This window comes from Belonocnema kinseyi, chromosome 5 (genome assembly GCF_010883055.1).
Source record: "Belonocnema kinseyi isolate 2016_QV_RU_SX_M_011 chromosome 5, B_treatae_v1, whole genome shotgun sequence".
Classification (NCBI taxonomy): Eukaryota; Metazoa; Arthropoda; class Insecta; order Hymenoptera; family Cynipidae; genus Belonocnema; species Belonocnema kinseyi.
Window position 1 is genome coordinate 26,497,440 of NC_046661.1, and position 6,684 is coordinate 26,504,123.

A 6,684-nucleotide genomic window follows, 5' to 3' on the forward strand; every position below is an offset into this window, starting at 1 on the left:
CAAAATATACGAATATCAAGAGGCGCGCGATCTATTCAAATCATGAGAATCGTCCGCATCGAAATCTGGAAATATTAAAATCCCAATCTCCTGAATTTATTTTAAAGTAGTTAGCAGATAGATATATAAATAGAATCGCCGAAGTGCTCCGACCGGCAATCGTGCATCTTCGAGTTTTCAAATTCAGAAGAGGAGAAATGGGTTGCGCGCGCAACTCAGTCATTTACAGCGTCTCCTACTATATTCACACGTACACAGCCCTGTCATAGTATTGGACCGCATCTCGTTTCAGATCTGGGATCACTGGATATCCCTGCAACAAAAAAAATCATTAAAAATCGATTGACTGCAATTTAAAAATGAAGTCGCCAATCGACAATTTTGGTGAAACGCAATTCGAGTGAAATATGGTAAATTGCATTTAATATCCAATTGATAAATCGCAATTATAAAATTTATTAGTGAATTGAATTGAATGTCTGTAACTGCAGTGAATTGTAAACATGCAATAAAACTAGCGTGCAGTCTACTACACTGAATTGTTTCGCAAGGTAATGAGCCGTCTTTTGGATTTAATTGACTTTCAATTTAGAGTGAATTTTGTCAATATTTTTGTATTATCCAATAGTGGTTAATATAAAAATGGAGATAAGTCATGCAATGCATTTAATTGCACTGAATCGCATGTAAATTTAGAGACCGAAATTGCTTTCAATTGGAGTTTTGTAACAAAACGTTCATTCATTGGATAATAATATAACAAAATATTATTAAATAATTATTGTGCTCAATTGATAAAACGGAATAAAAGTTGTTATTTAATATTTACCTTAGCACCATAGTTTAATAAACATTGACTGTTTTATGAGAATAAAATGTGACTTCGGACATATAAATGAATAATATAATACAAATAATATTTATCGAATTTTGTTGACTTAAAGTAATTATTAGAACTAATTTTTAATATTTAAAGTAAAATAATTAAATTGGAAAATAGTAGAAAAATCCGCTTTTTGTTAAAATTTAAAATTCGTGAATGATGTGAATTTAATAGTATAATGAATAAAAAAGGTGTAATTTTTACTAAATTAAAATTAACAGAAACGTTTTTCAATAGAAAAATTTAGTCTAAATTGACAAAATGAAATGTATCAAATTTTTAATAATTTTTTAACTTCGAAGATTTAATAACTACATTAAAAACAGTGATATGGGTGAAGATGTTGTTTTTTCAGAATAAGAATTAATTATGTAAATTATTGTGGTTGATACCAGAGGGAAAACTTTGAAGCAGGTACAAGTCATATAGACAACAATAATACTCTATCAAATAAGCACATTTTTCATTTTGATTCATGTTCATTTCAGAATATAAAATTTGAAATAAAACAGTAGGGATAATACATTTGAACCCTGTACAATAAATAATTCTAAACTGTGAACATTTACGATTCAATTCACATGAAACAATGTTTAAAATCGTAGAAATTTGAAAATTTCTGATAAGAAAAATTTAGAATAACGAGAATGATAAATTCAACTATTACTTAAACCTAAGAAATAATTATTTTATGTTGTTGAGCATTTAAAATGACCCAAGTTTAGGTTAAACTGATCTTTAAATTTAAAGATTTAAAATTTAAAAACTTTCAATTTTCTGTAGGTATTATAAACCAGGAATTTTTTTATTAAAGCATTAGAACATATGATTCCAGAAAAAAATTCAAGATTTAGTTATTAAACTTGAACAAGTGTTAAAGTTTAAATTTGGAGTTTCGTAAAATGAAGAATTTCAAATCTCGTCCTGTTCGAAATAGGAAAATATGAAGTGTGAAAATGTTGAAAAATAATCAAAAATGTTTATTATACAATTAAGCAAACATTTGTTTCTTGACCTTACATGTTATATTACTTAATATTTCAATTTAACCTTTAAATTGATTGGAAAAAACATTTTCGTGTTTATTTCATTTTAAGATGCCTTAAACGTGTTTGGATATTTACATGTATACACATTTTGTGTTCCAAAGTCAAGAACCATAACTTTGTCCAATACTTCGGTAATAGGTATAAAAACTTTATCTTTCGCACATTTAATCATGAAAATGTGTGGCAGAGCAATAGGTCACTCATTCCCGACCATCAAGTTCTCCATTTGTATTTTTGTGACGAGTAGATAACACTTCTCCTCAACTGTTTTAATGATGTCAACAATTTGAAGGATGCTTCCAGTTTTAAGTTCGACTACAGTATCATTAAATCGTTTCGTACGATTATAATTTACGCTGTTAAGAACCTGATGGTTGTATATACATTTATTATATATTTTTGCATCAGGAAAAATGTCGTAATTGGAATTTTTACCCTTACCGAAGAAGACCACATCTTCAGTGACATACGCAGAAGCAGTTTTTTTACTAGTGGAGAATAATGGTTCTATATATTTAATTGTAATAAGTGTAAGGGAAGTGTTGGCTATATTGCATTTATAATGCTGCAATTTAAGTGAATTTTTAGACATTTGTTGGTCAATGCCTTTCGTACCATTTGCCAATTGCTTTAACGAAAATATGAAACCTTCGTAGGGAAATGCAGAATTTTCCCATAATGGCCCTGAATACCGAACAGACTGTACAAGATGTTGAGTCAAATGTATATTAAATCGCATTAATGGTTTTTTTTTAGTTTTATTTTTTTTTTAGTTTTTTAGTTTTTTTTTAGTAGAATAAAGATGCTTCTTACAAAAAGCGCATACATTCGCAATACTTCGGATTGAATCAAGTCCATGCAAATAGGAATACTAGAAAATAATAGCCAACCCTTCCAGTGAGTCGCTTTCCATGCTCCCCGCTCTGAACACTTGTAAGGTAGCTTGTAGATTTCATGAGTTGGCTGAATTGCCATTCATCGCTCGTCGATTATTTTTCTAACTAAAAGTGGTAATAGTTTTAAGTGTTCTCATAACTCGAATATTCTTTTGGCAGAACCTATAACAACATTGTGTAAGTATTTAATGAGAAACCCCCAAATCATGTCAAAAGTTGAAATACTGCTCAGAACACATGGACCTTTTACACCGTGTGATTTTTCAAGTGAGCCAGTCATAAGTATTTTTATTGCGTCTCCAAAGTTAGCTTCGTGAGACCTTAAGACAGGCTTCTTAATGTACGGAAGTTTTACAGCACCACCAGCATGCTTTCCACGAAGACGACAGTAGGAAAATCCGTAAAACGCATTATATTTCACTCTATTTTCAATTATTGGGCGAGCGGCTGAATCTACCGGACAGCATAAAGGTGCAAATCTTAGTTTTATTTTTTCGCCATTCTCGATAATCTCGCCACCGTCCATACTTAATTCATTGCATTCCTCAACAAAGCTTTCTAAAAATAAATTTAGAAGTGCATACGATGGTTCTTCCTTTACAACCATAACACCTGCTAGTAAAATAGTTTTGAATATTATTTCCGGTGGCAAATCATTTAAAGTTACTGAATGTGGCCAGAATCCAGTTTTGGCATTATTAGTGGGTGCTCCGTCCAAGGTCATATTAAAAGACAAAATCTCCGGATCATAACGCATTAGATTTTTGTGTAACTTACCATCCTGAATGTCAGAGATATATTCTGAATCGTGAACAACCTGTCTTAATCTTAGGGCTTCTGATAAATGCTTTCGAACATCGAGTCTTTCAAGTAATGTTTCAAGTTGGTGCTTCAGACTTGACCTTACAAATAAATTGGAAGACGTAAAGCTTATGTCGAACATCTCCTTACACTTCCGACATAATACTGAGCAGTTCTTAAACTTTTTTTTTTGTTGAAGAATACAATAGAACGTGACAAGCTGTGCAATAAAAGTGATAAATAATCTTATCATCCGGTGGATCAAATTCGATATTAATTTTATAATTGCTTATATTCAAATTAGCAAATTCCGGTCCTGCCAACATCTTTCAAAAATCAAAGAAATATAATCTTTCTGTCTGTGTCTGATGGAATCTCAAACCAAAAGCTACAGCCGCACTAACAACTTGGCCGACGGTTAGCCCGGATTTCTCAAATATTACTCGATTATTATTGCTTAATTTATGACGTAAAGGTTGCGAACCAACAGCAAAAAATCCTGCGTAATCGGCTGAAGACTTTTGTCCTACTTCGTTTCATTCAGCCAAGTTTTCCTGACATTCACTTTGCATCTTAGATGCAACGTGTTCGAAATTCGTGTCTTCAACAATTTCATCTTCACTGCTGGTCTGATTTTCGTCCACTGAAGTCTCACATACTGTATTAGTTGTATTAGTCCCAGTACTGAATTCTTCAACCGCTGAAATGTTAAAAATGCAAAATTGACGAACTGGATTTAAAGGTATAGAATTAAAAATTACTTTATTTCAGGAAACAATACTACTTTGAGCAATTAGATTTTTAAGACTGACTGCTAAAAAATGTAATTGAAAAATAAAATTCCATTATTCTAAAATAGTCTGGTTTTCAAAGTTTCCGTTGGAGCCAGTTTAATTTTTCATTCAAGTTTTCAATTTACAATTATATAACTGTAAATTATTAAGTGAGTTATGTGTGAGCTACGTGTGGATTGTGAGGAATTTACATTTTAAACGAGATAGTTTTTAATGTTATTGTACCATTAATCAAAATTCCAAAGTATCAGATTTTAACAATATTCTAATTTGAATATTCAAGTTTAAAAAACCTTCAACTCTTAAGTTGGACACTTAGACTTGATTTGAATTGGAATTAGATGTTTTAAAATATGTAATGTATGAACAGAATGTCTACCCGACGGATGATTTCGAATTCAAATTTGGATTTCAAACGAGTCTTAAAGATTTAATGATACTTCTAAGCATTTTAAAAGATTTCTAATTTGAAAAATAGAATTTTGTAAAAGTATTATAATTCTCAATTTGAATAGGAATTTGTTTTTTAATATCCAATTCTTAATCATAGTTAAAATTCTTTTGAAAAATTCCCGTTCTATTCCAAAAATTCTCTGTTTTAGGTAAGATTATAATTGTTTACCTGAATACCCTCCCCTAAAGTAAAAATTAAAATTTTGAACGAAATTTTCTGTTCTATTGTGAACCTAAAAGAAACATTATGATTCTTTAAGGAAACTCCCATTTCCATCTGTGATTATAAATCTCTTAAAAAATGCAATGTTTTAAATTTGAATTTAAGTAATAAAATGTATAAAATCACTTTTAATTCGCATGTTATTACATTTGAGGAAGAAATTTTGATCGCTGATAAAAATTCCCTGTCAGTTCTCGGTTTTTCCCCAGTTAAAGAAATTCTCAGTTTTCCTTATTTCTCATTCAGGTAAACATCCTGAGACAGTAGCAAATTTACCTGATACTGTGCAATTTTATTAAAGTAGGCTTTAACATTTTTTTCGATATTTTCATAGGCAAACAAATTTGTATAATATGTATTTGGATGTCTTATAGATGTATAGGTATCTCTCCTAAGAATTATGTCACAATTTTATAATTGTAGCAGAGGGTTTAACTATTATTAATTTTTTCTTACATTTGCATGGGAAAATTCCAAGAGTTTGAAAGAAAACGAAGAGCTTAGAAAAATCAATTTAATAAATCAATAAAAAATCAAGGAATTCGAACATTTTCAGGAGCAGGTGAATACCTGAATACAGTAGTGGGTAACCCCTCGTTTTAACCATAAAAACATGCAACCTACGTTATTGAGATCATAGTAAAATTTGTTTGAACCACTGAAATATTTCTTAACCCAAATAAAACTTTCTTTGACTCTAAAGAAATATTTTTGGCGTTTTAAGAAACATTCGTCCAATTTAAATTTAAAAACTTAAAAATTTTAAGTTCAGCATCTTTAGATTATTCCATTACTACTAACGCTAAACAATTTAATATGAATTCGACACGTTTTTACATTTAAAATAAAGTATTCGAGGTACCAATTTCAAATGGTCCTTATTGAGTTCTCATTCTAATATATCCATTTATTTTACCTTTGAAGCATTATTAGAAATGAAAAATTTCAAATATAAACTATTAGCAGTATGATCTTCAGAAATCTTAAGAAATAAACATGTGACAATTTAAAAACATTCCACGCTTAAAACTTTATAATTAAAATCTTTCAAAATTGAGTTGGAACATCAGATCATTTTTGGTCATAACAATCGAAGCTCTGATTTAGAACATAGAATATTTTGTAAACACTTATAACTCCGAATTTAAATCGAATTTTTTCAGATTCTCTTTTTCTGCATTAAAATTGAAACTATTTTCCAATATTCTCGTTCAATCTAAAAAATTCTCTGCTACAAGGTAAATAATTAATTATTGTAATTCTTTATAGAAACTCTCTGTCCCAAGTCACCTGTTAAATTTATTTGACAAAATGTCCTGTTTGAAGTCAAAATAATATAATTATATATACAACATTTTATATTTTAATTCAGAAATATGATAACACCCTATTTCCAAATTTTGTAAAAGTTGTTTTTAAAAATACCTTTTTTCAAGAATTAGAATTTAAATTATTTTGTCAAACTCCCTATTCCATGTCATTAATTACCTATTCGAAGCAAAATTTTTAATTTTTTACAAAATTTCCTAACCCAAAGTCAAAATTATAATTCTTAACGTGCTTTTTTTATATTTAATTTGTTCTT